The 22097-nt window shown below is 32.5% G+C and overlaps 1 long non-coding RNA gene across 1 annotated transcript; it reads left to right on the forward strand.

Annotated features, from left to right (window-relative positions):
* Positions 1-1145: 1145 nt before the first annotated feature.
* On the forward strand, positions 1146-7000 carry LOC139482236 (uncharacterized). Its single transcript, XR_011654801.1, has 3 exons — positions 1146-1389; positions 3446-3533; positions 6237-7000. It is a non-coding gene; the product is annotated as an uncharacterized lncRNA (long non-coding RNA).
* The last annotated feature ends 15097 nt before the right edge of the window (positions 7001-22097 follow it).

The following is a 22097-nucleotide window of genomic DNA, read 5'->3' on the forward strand; positions in this document are numbered from 1 at the left end:
GTTTATTTAGAGTAACCATATGCCGGATGAACAAAAAGTTTGCCATTTATTGAAAAACATATGGTTTTATATAACAAGAAAACTTCTCTAGTATTCTAAACATTTATCATGTACCCCCTCCCCCAAACCTCCGCTTCAAGCTCTAGATTTGCGCCTGCACATTGTGAATTATATTTCTTACATCACGATGCTTATTACATTATAAAATAAAATAGTATTCATCTTCAATTGTTGAAATAAAGATGAATTGTTAAAAAAAAAAGCATTGACATCAGTTTTAAAGTTATTGTTCATAGGAGACAGTTATGATTTATAGTCTCTTTTTAAAACGTAATATAATTTTACCTCTTGGAGTTTTTCTACATTACTTCTGTAATCGGATTTTGAAGAACCCCACGGACACCACATACTCTCATGCATATGTCACTCATTCAAGGTATAATGATAATATATGTAAACTCTTGTGTTGTTAACAAGGAAACGAAATCTCAAAAGCATTTTTGTCTCAATTTGTATCTCAAAATATGGTTCTTTAATTTAAAAAAAAAGCTTGCATAGCAATTTCCTTAAAAACAAAATATAACAAAGGCAAAGTTTTAAAACACAAAATTCATTTTTTTTTAATTTTTCTTTCATAAACTTGAAAATTTACCACGCTAAACCGTTAAGTTTATTCAACAACAACCATTAACTAATCAATAAGTAACGATAAAAAGACAATTGTGTATTGGATTAGGTTGATTGAACATGATGATTATTGAATTTGCAATAAGCCGTTGGTCACGTGCCGAGTGGCACGCGTTGATTAAAAAGTCATTTAACTTCAAAATTACAATATCTATTGATACCTAACTTTACAGATATGAGGTATTTAATCATATCCTCCTATATATCCATATTCTCTGAGATCTTAAAACATCGTTTTAGTGTCCTTAATGCAAAAACTTTCTTCTTAGTCAGCGCCTTTAAGAATTCCTTTGCGGTATTTCTACACACCGAAATATATGGCCTTATTGGTAAAATACCCACGTGAAAATACCACAGTGTTAGTGTCACTAATAGTCAAAATATTGTGCCGTGAAAACTGGAAATGAAGTTTAGCGGGACATAGGAAATTACAAAAATATTAGAATTGTTTACTTGCATAGTGTAAGCGGGATGCGGGAATCTAAAAAAAATAAATAGTAACTATAAAGCGAGATCCGTGAACAGAACCCCCAAATGAGACCCCATTAGTTGTGGCTTATTTTTGGTCTTTTTAGCTAGTTTCCTTCCCCTACATTACTTGTAAGTTGATCGTTTTTGTAAAGCAGCACTCGAGGTTTGACAGTATATTACCAAGAAATGCACAAAATATTGAAAAAGAAGGTTTAGAAAATTTAAATAATGGTATGCACACACACTCCCCTGTCAGCACAGACAATTATATTTTTGTAAACGCGCCAAACTCATTTCTTCCACAGTGAGACAAGCTTTACAATGTTGATGGTGGTGAAAATCTAGTCCAAATAATTATTACGTCTTGCAAGGCTATTTTATTTCTGGAACGCTTTCCTCTGACGAAGCCGAAATGTGAAACCAAATCAACAAGAAGTCTAACATCTATAATAGAACTGAATATAAAATCGAAATGTAAATGGGGAATGTATCAAAAGACCAAAGAGCAGATAGCAGCCAAAGGGCACCAATGGGTCTTCAATGCAACGAGAAAATCCCACAACCCGAGAAGGGGTTCCTAACCAAAGACAAATGGAGGGGGGGGGGGTCCAACTACATGTCCCCATTCAATACAATACAATACAATACAATATGCTTTATTTGAAAAACACTTTGTCACATTGACATGTGAAACAAGAGGTAAATTACAAAATACAATCACATACAATTAAAAAAAAAATAAAACAACCTAGAAATAAAATATATGGAAAATTACTTTATATTATAATATTTTAGTTAACTTTGAAATGAATATAGACACATTTTTAAATAATAAGTTAATATTTGTCAATGACAGTTAGTCCTTTCATTTTTGCTTAATTCTGATATTTCACATAGTACTCTGGAATATGCTGATTTCTGATATTTTTTAACTAATAAAGAATTGCATTCAAATAAATAATGGAATTCATTGCCAATTGCAGTTAAACACAGATTGCATGTCCTTTCTTCTTTTGGAATGACTTATACCATCTTCCCAGCTCTACTGGGATTTTACATTGCAGCATCTTAATTTTGAAATATATTTACGTTCGAATGGTGTTAATTTTAAAATTCAAATGCATTGATCGTCCAATAAAGAACAATGTATAAAGGGGGGTTCCAACATGTCCAACCCTCAGACCCTCCTGGATCCCTGCCTGTGAGGCATGCTTTAGCTTGCCATTAATGTATACTAGTTGAGTGATAATGGACGTCATATTAAACTCTTTGATATTAAAAAAGAAACTAAAATAAAAATCATACAACGGTCACAAAGGCCATTATCTGGCTCCTGACGTGGGAAAAGTGCAAAATGCAGTGGGGATGAAAGCCTTTACTGTAAATTCCTGAAATTACAATTATATAAATCATCTCACATCTTTGCGCATTTCTTGAAATTGGTCATATTAATAAATGCATGCAATATTTTCAGAAAATTTCAATATATAGGCTTTTTAAAAAAAGTCAATCTTGTGCATGATTTATCAATGATTATACTTGCACAATTAACGCATGTTGTTCTCAAAACTAAGAGGTGTCTATGCTATTTATGACAATTTTCATGGTTCAGTGGTTATAGTTAAGTTTTTGTGTTTTGGTCTGTTTTTCTCATACTTTATGCAATAGGTCTACTATATTTGTTGTATGAAATGATTGTAAGGTGAACATGTCTAGTGGGATGATATCATCTGACCTTGACCTCATTTTCATGGTTCAGTGGTCAAAATTAAGTTTTTGAGTTTTGGTCTTTATCTATTAAATACTATAAGCCATAGGTCAACTGTATTTGGTGTATAGAAATATTTTATGATCTTTATGTCAGTGGCACAGGTTTTATTTGACCTTGATCTCATTTTCACGGTTCATTGATCAGTGTTTTTGTGATTTGGTCTATTTTTCTTAAACTATAAGTAATAGGTCAACTATAATTGTTGCATTGAAGCCTTGTTAGCTGTATATGTCTGCCTGGCATGGTTCATCTGACATTGTCCTCATTCTCATGGTTCATTAATAGTCTTTATTTATTTATTTTGGTTAATGTTAAGTTTATGTGACAGTTGTGATAAAGCTTTATACTTAGGACTATCAACATATTATCAATGATTAGTAAAAGAAGGCGAGACATTTCAGCATGTGCACTCTTCTTATTAAACACACATTAATATACATCATGTACATTAAACAGCAAAAAAAAATATTGATGCAAGATGCCATTCAATAATAACTTTTACTCTTTTATGTATAGGACAAGAACTATAGAAGATACAGAGAAATTATAAACAGCAGAAATGATAGGCAATTTAAAATTTGCAGAAGCAAACTAAACCTAAATGGTAAGGCCACTTTTATTTATTATACGACCGCAAAATTTGAAAAAATTTTCGTCGTTTATTGCTATCACGTTGGCGTCGTCGTCGTCCGAATACTTTTAGTTTTCGCACTCTAACTTTAGTAAAAGTGAATAGAAATCTATGAAATTTTAACATAAGGTTTATGACCACAAAAGGAAGGTTGGGATTGATTTTGGGAGTTTTGGTCCCAACATTTTAGGAAACAGGGGCCAAAAAGGGCCCAAATAAGCATTTTCTTGGTTTTCGCACTATAACTTTAGTTTAAGTCAATAGAAATCTATGAAATTTTGACACAAGGTTTATGACCACAAAAGAAAGGTTGGGATTGATTTTGGGAGTTTTGGTTCCAACAGTTTAGGAATTAGGGGCAAAAAAAGGGCCCAAATAAGCATTATTCTTGGTTTTCGCACAATAACTTTAGTTTAAGTAAATAGAAATCTATGAAATTTAAACACAAGGTTTATGACCATAAAAGAAAGGTTGGTATTGATTTTGGGAGTTTTGGTCCCAACAGTTTAGGAATAAAGGGCCCAAAGGGTCCAAATTAAACTTTGTTTGATTTCATAAAAAATTGAACAATTGGGGTTCTTTGGTATGCCGAATCTAACTGTGTATGCAGATTCTTAATTTTTGGTCCCGTTTTCAAATTGGTCTACATTAAGGTCCAAAGGGTCCAAAATTAAACTTAGTTTGATTTTAACAAAAATTGAATCCTGGGGGTTGTTTGATATGCTGAATTTAGAAATGTACTTAGATTTTTAATTATTGGCCTAGTTTTCAAGTTGGTCCAAATGGGGGTCCAAAATTAAACTTTGTTTATCAAAAATTGAATAAATGGGTTCTTTGATATGCCAAATCTAACTGTGTATGTAGATTCTTAATTTTTGGTCCAGTTTTCAAATGGTCTACATTAAGGTCCAAAGGGTCCAAAATTAAACTAAGTTTGATTTTAACAAAAATTAAATTCTTGGGCTTATTTGATATGCTTTATCTAAATATGTACTTTGATTTTTGATTATGGGCCCAGTTTTCAAGTTGGTCCAAATCAGGATTCCATATCAAGTATTGTGCAATAGCAAGAAATTTTCAATTGCACAGTATTGCACAATAGCAAGAAATATCTAATTGCACAATATTGTGCAATAGCAATTAATTTTCAATTGGAGTTATCTTTCTTTGTATAGAATAGAAGTTGATAATATATGTTGGAAATTTGCCAGACATGACTATGATGTCATTTTCTATTTTTATTTGCCAATAACTTTATGTAAATAACTTCATTGGAAATTTGCCAATATAAAATGTTGCTGATGAAGCTTTTTTTCCTTATCTTATCTAAAATGTTTTTAGATAATGTATGTTGGACATTTGCCAGACATGACTATGATGTCATTTTCTATTTTTATTTGCCAATAACTTTATGTAAATAACTTCATTGGAAATTTGCCAATATAAAATGTTGCTGATGAAGTTTTTTTTATTGTTTTATACAATAAACAATGTATATTCACTTTTACTACCAACCAATCTTTACCATTCAGTGATAACAAGCACTTTATTTTACATTTTAATATTTTATGATGTATTTAAAAGAGTAGTTATTGTTGCAAACTCCATTAGAAATTTGAATTGATATCAGTTTTGGAAAAAGGGAAACGGGGATGTGAAAAAAAGGGGGGGGGGGTTTAAATTTTTCTCATTTCAGATTTCATAAATAAAAAGAAAATTTCTTCAAACATTTTTTTGAGAGGATTAATATTCAACAGCATAGTGAATTGCTCAAAGGCAAAAAAAATATTTTAAGTTCATTAGACCACATTCATTCTGTGTCAGAAACCTATGCTGTGTCAACTATTTAATTTTAGATTTAAAAAGTTTGAAGAAGAAATCTTTAATTGATTTGTAAAATCTTGACATTTGTTTTGTGTAAAAAAAAACATGTAATGTCAAAAATTTGATCACAATCCAAATTCAGAGCTGTATCACGCTTGAATGTTTTGTCCATACTTGCCCCAACTGTTCAGGGTTCGACCTCTGCGGTCGTATAAAGCTGCGCCCTGCGGAGCACCTGTTTTTTTTTTAAAGTTGTTGAACTTGAAAGATGATAATCATGATTACTATAAAAATTAAAAGATGTGGTATATTAAATATGAAAACTATCATGGCTTTAAGAAAGCAATTGTAGGCCTGTGACGACCTTCAATAATGAGAAAATCCATACCCTATAGTCACAGTAGGCAGCTATAAAAGACCCAAAGATGAAAAATTGAAACAATCCGACATGTCCAAACTGTAAAACTAATTGCCTAGTTTATTACAAAATAAATTACAAAAAATAAATATAACCGGTATGAAACAACAACAACAACAACCACTAAATTTTAGTGTCAGACTAAACTTACAAAAACTACAGGCTCTGAACTTTGGACAGGCACAATAGGAATATGGCAACCTATGATGTAAATTTCCTGCAAACACAGACTGGACTAATGTAAATCAACTAATTTTTCGCGACTACTTTATTTTGCGTTTTATACTTTCTAGTCTACATCACAACTAATTATTTTTCGCAAGGTTCAAGTTTACTTAATGAATTTTAATAAAGAAAGCTACATATGAAAAACATTTATTGCTGTTTCTCTCTCCATTTATAACATTTTATTTGTTTATTTTGTGTATTTATAGGTGATCAGACATCTTGGTTTTCACGATCAATAGGTCATTACTGAAGAGGAAACTTAAAGTTGAAATTTATTTACAAAGTGCATAATTGGATTAATTTGAACTGGAATGTGTGCTTTCCTGCAAAAAAGAAACAGGAAATTTCATCATTATCACATGATAATGCCAATAAACAAAATGGAGTTCTATCATAGATACACAAAAACACTATTGCATAAAAGCAACAACATATTATATATATTATTCGAAAGAAAGGAGAATGCAGAACAAATACTATTTTGTTGTTGAAAAAAGGAACACCAGTTTTATCCACTCATTTACATCGCTCCCTCATATCAAATATACGGAAGAAGATCATTGAAGAACAATTTGCAAAAATGTTTTCTCTTAGAATTGAAGGAAAATGTTAAGTGAATGGAATAATGTATTCACTGAATTCTTACGTAGTGGATTGAAAACTGTACACAAGCTGAAACAGAAGAAAATTTTAATTTAAAATAACACGAAAAGTGTATATTTTATTATTTAATCTGCAAATATATAAACAAATTCTTTAGAACACCACAAATGGTATGACATTCAAATTGGTTGCTTATTAATGTATTGCATTGAAACAATTACATGAATTACAAAGAAAACAGAATCATTTGCTACAAATTTTTGTTATAAATCATAGTTAAATTTTATAAAAAGTATGAACAATACCTAGATCTAAACAGTCAGACTTTATCAATTTTCAATGTCATTAAAATGTTGAGTCAAACATTTGTGAAAGTTTTGAATATCATTTGCATCAACTATACAGTCTTGTAATAATTATATTCATACTGTTTGTATACATGGTATAGCGAAGAAATGTTTAACAAGAACAAATAAGGGAAATTTGATGTTCAGAAATTTCTTTAGAGGAAATTTGAAGAACAATGATTTCATTAGAGGAAATTTGTTGTCTTGAAGGAAATCTTTTTCCCTTGAAAAAAAAATTTCCCTTGAGGAAAAAACAATTTCCCTTTGAAGAAAAATCTTTTTCCTTTAGGGAAATTTGATTTCCCTTGAGGAAAACAACTATTCCTCTAAGGAAATTGTTGAAAAAAGGGGCATAACTTTTTCAACAGTGGTGCTAGAGCCAAACAATTTTAGGACAAATATCAGGGAACCAATACCAACCAAGTTATCAACTTCATTTTGACTTAACTCCAAAAATTAAGGTGAACAACTTTTGCACTCAGCGGAATTGCAAACTTGTCCCGGAGACAAATCTGCTTTTCTGAGATGTTTTACAAGGTTCCAAAAATGTGTTATCCCCTACAGCTTTCCATCCAGCTAAGGCAGAAGTATATTCTCTTTTATTCTCATATATCCAGTATCTGCAACAAATTGTAATTTTTCTGAAGAAAAAAATTCAAATGGAAAATAATGTTTGTATTGTACATGTTATAATATAGTATGTTCCCATGGGAAGAAAAATTGTTCCTATGTGAAAAAAAATTGTTCCCATGGGAAGAAAAATTGTTCCCATGGGAAGAAGATTTGTTCCCATGGGAAGAAATATTGTTCCCATGGGAAGAAAAATTGTTCCCATGGGAAGAAAAATTGTTTCCATGGGAAGAAAATTTGTTCCCATGGGAAGAATTAATTCCCATGGGAACTTTTTGTATTCATCTTTTCCCATGGGAACTTTAAAGTTCCTATGGGAACTCTAAACTTCCCATGGGAAAAGTAATTTTTCCCATGGGAACTTCCAATGTTCCCATGGGAAATTCTAATATTCCCATGGGAAATGTACTTTTAATCAGCTGCAGTGACAAGAGTGACAACAGTGACAAGTTGGGACATATGGCATTTTTTTAATTTTTCAATAATCTATCACTGGGCAAATTTTTGTTTGGATATCTTGTAAACCGACAAAGTCAGATTTGCCGATACCGGAATGGCAAATTTGTCCCGCACAGTGTTTGTAAACACCATACGAAGGGGCAGAGGGTATAATACTGCTGAGAAATTAGAAATTGATCATTGATAGGTTGAAATCGTCCCGTTTATCATAGATTTTCGTGTGAAGTCGTCCATCTGCGTCAATATTTAGGAAAATATCAAGGCATGAAGCTGTCCTTCTAGTGTCAGTAGTATCCTTAATTTCAAGTTCACTGGGATATATGAGATGTAAGTTTTGGCTGAAATATGAGTTATTCAATGATACAACATCATCAATATATCGGAAAGTAAAATTAAAGAATTTTGCAAGGTGCTTTTTCTTTTTGTCTTTTGGTAAGTTCGGAATAAATTATGCTTCATACGAGTAGAAAAACAAATCGACCAGCAGGGGTGCACAATTAGTACCCATTGAAATACCGACTGTCTGTTGAAATATAAATCCTCCAAATTCAACAAATATATTGTCTATCAAAAAGTCCAGCATTTTGGTAATACCATATTCAGTATATTTTCTGGAAGATGCAGTGTGATTCTTCACAAAATATGAATTATTGTAACCCAAAACAATTTTTTTTCCATGATTCCCATTGTTATAGAAAACGCTCTGTTTTATTAGATGGTGAGGTCGATCTTTCAACTGAGCATGGGGAATAAGCCCTTCTAATAAGTCAACATGATCTGAATTGTCAATTGACTCTTTCAGGTGTTATTCCACTTGAAAGTCAATGTAATCATTTTTTTTTAATTTTTGTTATTTTTTGTACAAAAATCTTTTCCTCTGAAACTACTTGTCCAAGTGCATTATAGGTAGAGATAACTGTAAACAGTTGGACTGTTCAGTAAAGTTAGATCTACAAACAAGTAATCACTACCAAAACAGAGAATGTTGTCATGAATTATATTGTAATTGCCTATATAGTTGTATGTTCCTTCCTAGAATCGGATAATGCCTAGAATACCATAAAAGTCATGAATTAAATATATATAAAGCATTATGTTGTTTTTGATTGATTTTGTATTACTTTTATTGAAATCATTCTAATAAATGTGATTATTTGGGTCGGGTGCCTGTTTAGTCAATTAAAGACTCATAAGCGACGCGCTTGCCGAAATATTAAATAATCCATCTTAAAAGAACATGTAGAAGTTGCAAATCAAAAAAAGTATTAAAACATCTTAAAAGTAAAGACCACTTAAACCAAATTATTAGATCTGGAAAAAACAACCTTAGTCTTTTAAACAATTGCTGGAAATTTTGTCGGATGACGCCAAATTAACACCAATGTGTTGACTTTTGAAGAGGGTCTACTTGGGGAGTATGAAATCTGCAACGAAACATAGACGGATAGTTTTAGATACGAGTCTGATAAAGTGATGCTTGATTTAAGGTCAGTGCTGTGAACATATCTTTATCTGACACGCATCTATTGCTTTTACAGTGAAGATGTCCACTTGGATTTGCACCTATAGTGAAGAAGAACTGATTAATTTGACGTTAAACGGTTGTTTGCTTCTTCTTTTCTTCGAACAAGGTCAATCGGGGTGGGGATAAATAGTATTTATATTATCGTGTGATAGACACATTTTGAGGGAGTTAATGGACTAAAAGGAACGAAAAACAGCGTACGGTGTATGTTAGGAAGGTGATGAGGGGGACAATTTGAACCAGAGACTTATAGGGGTAGATTTCAAAACGGCAAAAACACATAGGTATGACAAAGAGCAACCCTCTCTATAGATTATGGACAACACAATAAATATAAAATATTCATATAAGGTAGAGTAGTTAACATAAAGACAGGCATACAATTTTCATATCACAATTAAAACATATCACAATTGTTACAATATGTATGTTATAACATTTGAAAAAAATGATTACCCAATTCTGAATTCTGAATGCCGAATTCTGAATGCTGAATTCTGAATTATAGGTGAGCCTTCTCGGCTTTCGTACGCCTTCGGGCTCGGGGATCTGAACAACCCTTTTTGTTCGAAAGTCTTTTAATATCAATATTAACTTATCATTGAACTTTTACTATTACTTACGGCTTCCGTATTTACGCATTTCATTAGAGGTAATTGTTGAAAGTGAGAGAAAACACAAAACATGTCAGTGTGCCATATGATGTCTTATTTCATCCCAAATATAGGCACCAATATAATTAAGTATAGTTATAAATATGTGTTTGTACAAATTTTAAATTTGATATCACCTTTTTCAATAATTACGAAATTTAAAAGGGAAAAACATACAGTTGTAATGGTGCAAAGTGTAAAATCTATCTTGGTGATACAGTTTCTTTTGAAATCGAGAATTATCTGCATATTCTGCCGGAATCTTACGAAATCTAACTACATTGAATAAATCAAACTAAAACAGTTAAAACCGTTCATTCTTAGACTTAAATATTCCAGTTTAAAAAAAAAAAAATCCAACAAAATGGGTATTTTTCTTTCCCCATTGTATTTATTTTTCATTTTTGGATGGTGTTGTACCTTGTTTATATATTAAAACTAGTTTGCTGTTTTCATGTCTTACGTCTTGGATATCAATGAACGTAATGTACATGTATTTATCACTGGTGAACTATTTATTCACTTAGAATGTTAATAAGAGTCTTAACGATACTTTTTGTTGTTGGGATATATAAGTACCCGGTCACGTTCACTCTATCTAGTATTTTTATTTGTAACCATCTAATGAGTTCACCCTTTTTCAAATGGTTTTATAGTTCGTTCTTGTTTTTGTACTTTTACACCACTGTCACACTAACATGTTTAACCTCGCCACATTCTGTATGTATGTGACCGTTCCATGTCATTGTAGTTGGGAGCCTGTAGTTCAGTGGTTGTCGTTTGTTGATGTGCAACATATGTGTTTTGCATTCAATTTTTTGTACCTTAATTAGATCGTTAGTTTTCTCGTTTGAATAGTTTTACATTTGTCATTTCGGGGCCTTATATAGCCGACTAAGCTGTATGGGCTTTGCTCAATGTTGAAGGCCGTACGGTGACCTATTGTTGTTAAATTTTGTTTCATGTTTTTTTTGTGAAGAGTTGTTTTTTTGGCAACCATACCACATCTTCTTTTTTATATCAATAATCATTCGCATTGCAGGGTCGTGTTTATGGCAGAATGTTAATGACATCTTTGAAAACGTCTTTGGTTATTTTTGTATCATTTGTTGTTGACTAAACTAGCTTGTTTCGATCTACTGAGTTAAGTCAATTTTCAAACAATTTTTAAAGGTTGGTCAAACATCACTGTCCAATGACAAATGGAGATTTGGGCGCTCGATAAACCTGTTAGATTTCGTCAAAGCCTTTGTTCTATTCCAAATAAATAGTAAACCACAAAAACATGTTTTGCTTTATCAACAATAATTATAAATAATTTGTGTATATATTTTATGCTATTCAAATAATGCAGGGCAAATTGCCTCTTTAGTTTTGAAAAAAATATGTTCTTTTAAACTCTTAGTTTGTCTGATACTGTTCAAAGTAATGAATCAATTTAGTTTTTGATTTATCTTGAAAATTCAATAAATAAGATCGTGTACTGCAATCTTTGACTTCTCTTACTTATTCTTTAACGATATATGTTCTCGATAAATTGAATTACAGCCGTGATCGAGTATGTTTACATAATTTTCCATTCGAGATTTTTGGTGAAATTTTTGGCAGGATCATTTCTACTTCTCAATTTTTGGTCATTATTTGGCCTTGCTCTCTCCATCATGGTCTATTGATTTTAAAACTGTTGCTTAGGTTTGAAGGTTAGGGGAACTACTAATAATTATTCATTGATACTTATTTGCTGTTGTATAACATAAGAATATTTTATTGTCATGGTGATAAGTTTGCCCTTCTCCTTTTTATATCGCCAATCAACTCTGAAACGTTTACTTTGTTTAAGTTTAAAGTTTGGGATTATTTTTTGTTAATGGGAAACGACTAGTGATACTACAAATATATTCAATATTTAGTTATATAAGCATTATCATATCTCATTTTAATGGAATATATCTAGCTCCACTCCTTTTCTATAGTCTATTATCTTTGCAACTTTTCATGATGTTTTTGATAAGGTCAATATGGACATCGAATGGTAAACCAATACTAATTGGTACGCAGTTTTTAAAAAACTTAAGGTTTTTTTCTTCTTTTCCACTCAACTCGATGTTTCATTGAAAAAGGAATAACTTGATAACTTGATTATTACCATGATGATTTTAATTCATACATTCGCTCTGTACTATAATAGTTACATACATAAGTGACATATTTATATGTCCACACTTTGTGCATTGGGAATGATTGATCAAAGGAATTGTCACCCAAAAGTTTCATTTCTATTAGCAAGCTTACTGTAAATAAAAACCCTTAACCAGTGACAAAATGTAAACATAGTTTATCTTAAAATCAAGGACAATCACCTTGGATTTCAGGTAATTCTATGACTGCACATGACTGCATGTAACATGAGTTAACAATTAATTCTTCCCTGATATTTGTTATACGGACCACTAATTTTTGAAGTTTGAATTTTCATACGAGAATGGTAAACAATACTTAATCAATGCAGGTATCAATGTATTGTAATATTTTAATGTTTTGTAAATTTTGACCTTAAGTTAAATTGGCTTTATATCTGTTTATTTGTGTACACAGAGAAAATTAATGACGCAAGGGTAATTTGACAAATGGCTAGTTTTATTATCTGCAATTAAAGTTGAACTGATGTGATTCAGACAAGTACTAATGTCTTGGGATGTAGGGTAATAAAATTAGTTATGCCTATTTTGTTTGTCTAGAGGTAAAGTTATTAAACTCATGATAAAGGTCAGTTGTTCAAGCAATTGGGAGATTGGGTATCAGCTGTGATACTGTAAGGATGTGTCTTGAATCAGTTAGATTCTGGAGGACTTGTATTTAAAGTTTATATGTTTAAACTTTGTAACTATATTTGTCAATGTAAGTATTGTACATTTGTTAATAAACTTGTATATATATACCGTATTATTTAGTTACTAGGAATTTACCACATGATATATTGTCGTGCCAAAGATGGCTATGTCCGTCCGTCTGTGTCGGTGTTGACCTCCCCTCGATGACGTTACAGGATTTATCTGACTGTTTATGGCATCCCTAGTGATTTTTGTATTATTTCTTAATGGTTCTGAACTAGCGTTCGGTAACTGCAAGTACTGTCAGATCTGTACTTACATTTTGTCACTTTGGTGGCAGCGGTGGGATGAAAAGGTTTAAGTATGGAGACTTAAACTGAAGTGTGTATTCTTGTGTTTGTGCTTTGTTGTTTGGTATCTACGTTTTACACGTCCACGGACGACAAATGCCAAATATACTCTTTAACAGGGTAACCCTTAAAATCTCTGATAGCGTGATTAAGGGAATCCTGGTCACATAAATAAATAAATGGATCCTGGTGTAGTCTGAACGAAGTCTTGCAAGTTACATATAAACACAAAGTCGATTAAAAGCTCAATAATGTATTATTCAAAATTCAAAGTACATGTTACAGTTATACAAGTTTACAACATCTAAAACTGCAGGCTCAACAATACGGTGGTATAATCATAAATCGTAAGTACACACCTCTCGTACACAAAATCGTCTCCCCTCCTCTTATATCGTAGCTCGTCTATCTTCTCACTATCTATTTCTTTAAATTCTCCCTCGCCCTGCTCGTCCGAATTTAAAGCATTTAATTTCTAATTCAATAGGCTATAAACAAGACAAACACAGATGTAGGGTTAGTTGCTCGCAGTAACATCGTATTTTCTCTTGCGATACAATATTTTATTTTACTGATATGTACATATTTCTTCAATCGAAACATTATATAAACACATGACATATAACATTGTTCCTCTTTCGCATCGTTTCTTTTCCCCCGGCTAATGCCTCCAACGCCTGTACGTACAATAAACATAGCAGCAACTGCACATATACCTATGTGACCAACTTCAATCCGACGTAACTGCGAGCACCTTCGATACTAATACATTTAAATCCCAAACTTTATATAGTACCTTTAAACCCCACCCATAAAAACCGCCAAAACTTTCCTCGTGCCTCCTGCACCTAACATCAAACTTATAAATAGTACATACTGTTACAAAACCAGTATCCAAACTAGTTATACTAGTTCCCATCTGTAAATATTAACTACAAATAGCAAACGGGAAAAACCCTATTTCAAACGAAATAAAATACATTTAAATTCTCCCTCGCCCTGGTCGTCCGAATTTAAAGCATTTAATTTCTAATTCAATAGGCTATAAACAAGACAAACACAGATATAGGATTAGTTGCTCGCAGTAACATCGAAATAAAGAAAATGAAACAGTTCAGAATAAGATGCTGATATAAAAAGTCTTTTGAGATATTGCTAATTGAAGATGAATCTTCAACCACTAAACTGGACCAATATCAGTTTCAAGTCGACAATCGGAACGTCAAATACGTCATATTGAACCGGAAGCTTTCGCAATAGATGGTTATGCAGACAAATTTTTTGCAAATCTTGAATCGATGGATAATTTCTCAAACTGTTTTCCTTGATTCTGTAAATAGAAGAACACAATCAAAACTTCATACATACATGTACTTGTATCTTAATCAGATAAACATTAAACTCTATAGATATATACATATTTCATATCTATATACATCAACTTCTAATCATACTATGTGATTCTTTATGTTACACACTGCAACATAGCTCATGAAAGTCTAAACATATATGCATCTCAGATCTACATACATCAACTTCTAATCACACTGTGATCATTTATGTCACACTGCGCAACATAGCTCATGAAAGTCTAAACATATATGCATCTCAGATCTACATACATCAACTTCATATCACACTGTGTGATCCTATTGTTACATTCATAAAAATCTAAACATATATATATATATATCTATTATATCAACAACAACAAAAAACAAAGTCTACAGCTATGTCTGAAGCTCTGACTTTGTACAAGGTTTCTTATTATCTTTGTTACATTTTTAATATCGATTTTAAATTAAAAAAGTTTTCCACTCAATATGTTATGTACCATGTGTACGGACTGTAAAATATTACTGCTTACCGTTTTAAAATCTCTCCAAGTTGAACTCTTGGTACTGTCCGATTTATCTCACATAAAAACGGGCTACTTTTTATACCTACACCTGCATATTTGTGGCATCCGGGAAATAATTAGCACATACATAAGGTCTCCAATATGGTACTAAAACTCTGATCGTTTTATAGTAAATGCGACCTGCTGATAAAATAAAATCAAAATTGTGGTATTTAATGAAAAAACATATAAAATTGATGATTATTACAAGTCTCATCTTCAAATCAATTGTATACATATATTTAATTATGTACAAAAGTTAATGCCTTTATATTTAATCTTTTGTTTTCTGTATATTCATTTAACTATACAACATCCCATGGTGCATTGTGCAACCAATCACATCGCTCCCAGCGACAACATTCCATGGTGCACTACACTGTGCAACCAATCACATCGCTCCCAGCGACAACATTCCCAGCGATCTAATAAAATAAATTTCATACATACCATTTCAAACTCATCTGTAACTCGTATCACTTTCCGTGACAAAATCATCTCACTGAGAGAAGATTTAAACATATGTTGTTTCCATGTCTCAAATCTAGTACAAGTCTTACAAATTCTTTACCTGAACTTTGTACTGACACAGTAATCAGATTTATACAAAAGATGGACACTGTAATATTTAGTGAGCATTTCATCTATCAACTTTTAAATAAAAGTTGCATGCTTAAAAGCTGATTTGTTTTTCATATTAATGAACTCAACATGGTTCACATGGTTCAGTATTGAATGGAAATATATAACCAAATTCTGTAGTATTTTAAAATAAAATCATAAACCTGTAAAACGGTTTTTAAAAGAACACAAATATATTGATTTTCGCTTCTATCTTAATAATACGTTCCAGGCATGATTTCAGAATGTAAATAAAGTCAACATTATACTCAACTCCGTCATGTGAAAACATGTTCCTCTTTCGCATCGTTTCTTTTCCCCCGGCTAATGCCTCCAACGCCTGTACGTACAATAAACATAACAGCAACTGCACATATACCTATGTGACCAACTTCAATCCGACGTAACTGCGAGCACCTTCGATACTAATACATTTAAATCCCAAACTTTATATAGTACCTTTAAACCCCACCCATAAAAACCGCCAAAACTTTCCTCGTGCCTCCTGCACTTAACATCAAACTTATAAATAGTACATACTGTTACAAAACCAGTATCCAAACTAGTTATACTAGCTCCCATCTGTAAATATTAACTACAAATAGCAAACGGGAAAAACCCTATTTCAAACGAAATAAAATACATCTCTTTTATACTACTCTAATTAACCTGATTAAAATATGGTTAAATGACTCTGAACAAAGAAATATTCTACAGGAGCCATATTACAGGAGCCCGGAGCCCATGAGCCCGGAGCCCGGAGCTAAGGTCAACCGAAACTGCGGTCAACCGAGGCACCTGTATAAACAAAGCAACGGGGCACCAGCTGATTAACATGATTGATTTGACATTTAACAAGTACAAGCTGATTGAAGGCGATAAAAATAAATTGTAAGGAATTACTTTATAACGGTTAATGAGAATAAGTAATCTAATCATACCATGATAATAAAATACAAAGATGCATGTAATAAACGAAAAACGTTACACAACCCCCCTCTTAGCCCTGAACTTCCACTGTTCAGTTTATGCAGCATAATAAATATAATAAAACTATAAACATTACACATTTCATAATGATATTCTAACTGTTCCTTGAACACCAAAAAAAACTTGGGATCCAAGAGTAACTTAAAAGACAAAATAAAATTTGTTCCGATTGACACCAATCAAAAAGTTAGGGTCACAGGTTCCAAATTTTCATAATAAACTTTAAAATAGTTTTGCGAACAAAATTAAAGTCTATGTAAAAATAAAAATAAGCACCTATCAAAACAAAAATATATTAAAAAAATATATAGATTTGCTAACTAGTGCTTTCAATGATATATTTTAAGTCTACAATTTTTTTTAAGATTTAAAAAACTTTTAAAACAATAGAATTTACTGTTCTTTAATTTTTTTTAGTTAATCATTGTTTAAAGGGCTCCGTGACACCATAACAATATGTTTAGGTTCTCGTGCACCAATTTGTACTTTTGAAGGGCTCCGTGACACCATAACAATATGTTTAGGGTCTCATGCACCAAATAATGTTTAAATTTCGACTATAAACAGTCACAGCAAAACTTCTGCATAAAACAACATATGCTTCTGTAGTTACATCTTAATCACTATCCCAGTCTTCAACTTCAAATATCGGCTGCTGAATTTGTTTGAAATTCAGGCTAACGAGATCCTTCTCTCCAATTCTTAAGCGTTCTTCCTGCATTGAATTATTTACCGCCTCCTGCAGGGTATTAGGTCTGGTTCGCTTGACAGCAAGGCGAAAATCCTCTGATTGTCCGCACTTGTCAAGGAACGCGTTAATAGACTTCTCCTCTACAATCTCAAGATTGCCCGGATACGCTCTACGGTACACATCCTCTATTGTTTGACCGAAGTCTCTCAAAGATTCTTCCGGTTTTCCTTTTCTCAGTGATGCCTCTGTCACATACCTTTCTTTCATCGCCGTATGTCCAAATCTTTCTTCCATCTTCCGTTTCGGGTGTTCAAAATCTCTTTGAATAATTAATGGCATCCCGTATGCAAAGGTCTAAGCTTGTCCTCTTAAAGTACTAAGTAGTACCCTACGTGCCTTTTCGTTATTCCAAACATTTAACTCGGGTACATTCTCAAAGTATTGTATCAATTCATTCCAAACGTCATCGCTGACTTCGGAAAACGTTCTACGGACAGGGTATTCGTTTGATGGTCGAACATTTCTCACACGAAAACATTTGGTTTTCGGCATATCTGTAGTTAATTCATTTGCCCGATTATGACAATCTGGCGATTGAATTTGTTTTGTCGATGTGCCCATGTTTTCCAATTCGTGCCCGGATAACTCCATTTCCGTGTTCCTTTGCCTGTTGAAAACAGAGCTGTTAGGTCTAGGATAGGAGTAAGAGGGCATTTCATCTGAATCATAGGGCGTATCGCTTTCATCCATCATGGTGCGAAACTCCTCAGTTCTTCGTCTCTTCTCGGACAATGTTTGTTGAGCGTTGTCTGTTTCCTGACCATTAAGAACGAAATTCCATATCAATTTTAAAACAATTGTACAAATTAATAGTCCTATTATCACCAAGCGCCCAATCATAACGTATTCCGGAGATTTCTGTACAACCCGGTTGTAAGGAAAATAAAGCCATGCTGATGCAACGAGGCCGCTACTGAGTGTAAGCAAAATAACCCACATTTGCCAAAATTTCTTCCAGCCATTTTCTCCGTCCTTTTCCGTATTGCTCATCTTCTGGATAACTCTATAATGATTTTTTATTGGGTAACAGTGCCCGATGTTCCGGCGATACCGGACCTCTGACAAATTCTCTGTATGAATATCATTAGGAGTACGTCCAGTGGCAGGCAAACTACCTAACCCAGAATCTGCTGGGGAAACTACTTGATTTCTAAAGCAATTCTTCCTTACCTGAGAGAGCATTGGAGCCAGAGTTGATGTCCTTGTTGTTCTTTTTGGTGTTTCCATTATTTTATTACAAGTTCGTTGAAGTCACACACAGTAAATCCCACCGCTGCCACCAATGTGACGAAAAGGTTTAAGTATGGAGACTTAAACTGAAGTGTGTATTCTTGTGTTTGTGCTTTGTTGTTTGGTGTCTACGTTTCACACGTCCACGGACGACAAATGCCTATTATACTCTTTAACAGGGTAACCCTTAAAATTTCTGGTAGCGTGATCAAGGGAATCCTGGTCACATAAATAAATAAATGGATCCTGGTGTAGTCTGAACGAAGTCTTGCAAGTTACATATAAACACAAAGTCGATTAAAAGCTCAATAATGTATTATTCAAAATCCAAAGTACATGTTACAGTTATACAAGTTTACAACATCTAAAACTGCAGGCTCAACAATACGGTGGTATAATCATAAATCGTAAGTACACCGTTCTCGTACACAATATCGTCTCCCCTCCTCGTAGATCGTATCTCCTCTATCTTCTCACTATCTATTTCTCTCTTTTATACTACTCTAGTAACCTGATTACAATATGGTTAAATGACTCTGAACAAAGAAATATTCTACAGGAGCTATATTACAGGAGCCCGGAGCCCATGGGCCCAGAGCCCGGGGCTAAGGTCAACCGAAACTGAGGTCAACCGAGGCACCTGTATAAACAAAGCAACGGGGCACCAGCTGATTAACATGATTGATTTAACATTTAACAATACAATCTGATTGAAGGCGATAAAAATAGATTGTAAGGAATTACTTTATAACAATTAATGAGAATAAGTAATCTAATTATACCATGATAATAAAATCCAATGATGCATGTAATAAACGAAAAACGTTACATTACTTACTTTTACTTTTTACCTTCAATTATATGGTCATTTTCATAAATTTTCTGTTTACAAAACCTTGATTTTTTCGAAAAACTAAGGATTTTCTCACCTCAGGAGTAGATTACCTTAGCCGCATTTGGCACAACTTTTTGGAATTTTTGATCCTCAATGCTCTTCAACTTTGTATTGATTTGGCTTTTTAACTATTTTGATGTGAGCGTCACTGATGAGTCTTATGTAAACGAAACGCGCGTCTGGCGTATAAAATTATAATCCTGGTACTTTTGATAACTATTTTACGATTTTTTCACTAAATTTTCAACATAATTGTTTGTTTTCTTTTGCATGACATGCTTACAGGTAACATTGTTAAGGGAGAAACTACTGTAATTGCCCAAATCTTGCGAAAGATAACTCTTATCCTACCTATTTGTCCTTTTGTTACACCATTGACTTAAAAAATGTTACATTTCCTTTTGGTGAACATTTTATTATAAAACCAACATAAACCTCCTAAATCATTAAAACATGTTTGTATGTATCAAAATGCAATAAAAAGTGATAAATCATTATAACAAATGATATGAATAATAGTCCTATTTCAAGTCTGAAAGGATTTATAGTAAAAAATAACAGTTAACCAAGGGTTTAAAAAAACATTAAGGATCTTTTTATAACATTTCATACTGTAAACTGTATATTGTGTATCACACAACATTCATATCGATCCAAATAAAAAACGGTTAAAATAAAACATTAAAGAATTTATCGAAACTCTCTTCTTTCATTTCCTCCCAATAAAGACTTAGAAATTAATGTGATCAATTCATTTATATATCTCTCCTAGCTACATTACTATGTTTACCAACACAATATATTGAATATTTATTGACAATCTACTGAAATGACACTTTCACAGGTTTCAGGTTTTCATCATTCGGACAATATTTTTAATGGGGCTTCTAAAAGTTTTAATATTTATCTCTCTGTGACATTGAAGTTCGGTATACCATATATGTAATACCCATAAGTGATATATATTAAAAAATCTGAGATTGATGATAATGAGGGGGAGAGACTATGGGGGCTCATAACAGGATCTGGTCCTCAAGCACCTATGGAAATAAATATGAAAGTGTTTGCTCGATAACGTATATAACACAGACGTCTGTTTGCTTTTATAGACTGCCTCACAAGATGTAAGAGTTTTTGAAAAACGTAGGAGACTATCAGCATCCATTGATATAAAGTCAAATAAAAGAAGAAGTAAAAAATACAGTGTAAATTAAAACTTCATTCCAAAGTACTGCGCTAGAAATCGTATAAAATGTGGATAAGTAGGACGGACGCTGACGCATGTAGTCGTGCCTCACTGCATCAAAGTAGTTTTACAGAGAAGATTGGACAATGATGCCAGGCAAGTGACACGGTCACTGAACGTTTCAAGGGTGGGTAGTGGTTGCTGGAAGCATAGCTTTTTGAGTTATGCAGCTTATATAAAATACATGACTTTCTAACTTAATGGTGTTCTAATCTATACAGGAAAAGTGTTACTTTTATTTCGATGATGACAGACGGCCGATTATATGGGTGTTACATCTATGGGCATACGTTTGTATTAATCAAGGTAATTTTTCAACAAAAAATATCAATAATACGTATACAGTTTATATAACAATGTATACATACATTTATTTAAAACTATTTATAGACAGAAATCAGGAAGTTAAAAAGGGGATGGAAAAAATCCAAAACAGAAAGCAAATTCACTTTAGTATCATTTTTGTTATTATTTTACTTTTTTAAAGATTTTGGCTATAGTGTTAAATAATAATATATACCTTTTCAGTTGATTTATATTCTGGAAAGGTTTTTTTATTCTTTCATTTAACTTTTTTTTAAAAGAGGTTACATAAGGGTTGCGTTGAATTACTTTGATTTTTAAAATGTAAGTCGAGGATCAGTTGTTGAAAAAAAAGAACTAAACGTTATAAAATTTCAAGAGGCATGAATGATTACAAATAATATTCATGAACGTGGATTCACCTAAACAGACAATTCAATTATAGGACTCCCAAAATGACGTAAAAGTCGCCATATTGACTCCATTATGTAGAAAACTGACTTATTTTTACAGAATGTTTGAGAAGCATTTTATATGGCAGTTGATGCCTTTCTTTGAATTCTCCTAAAGTCAGATAATTAAAGAACAATTTACACAAATAATTTAAATTAATCTTGTAAAATGCTTTATATAGAACTCTAAACATGCTAAACTAGGAATCAAATTCTTTTGTGTTTTTTGTTGACTTATTACAGCAGATATATCATACTATATTGTATTATATTTCTATCGT

Source organism: Mytilus edulis, chromosome 7 (assembly GCF_963676685.1).
Source record: "Mytilus edulis chromosome 7, xbMytEdul2.2, whole genome shotgun sequence".
In the NCBI taxonomy this organism is placed as follows: domain Eukaryota; kingdom Metazoa; phylum Mollusca; class Bivalvia; order Mytilida; family Mytilidae; genus Mytilus; species Mytilus edulis.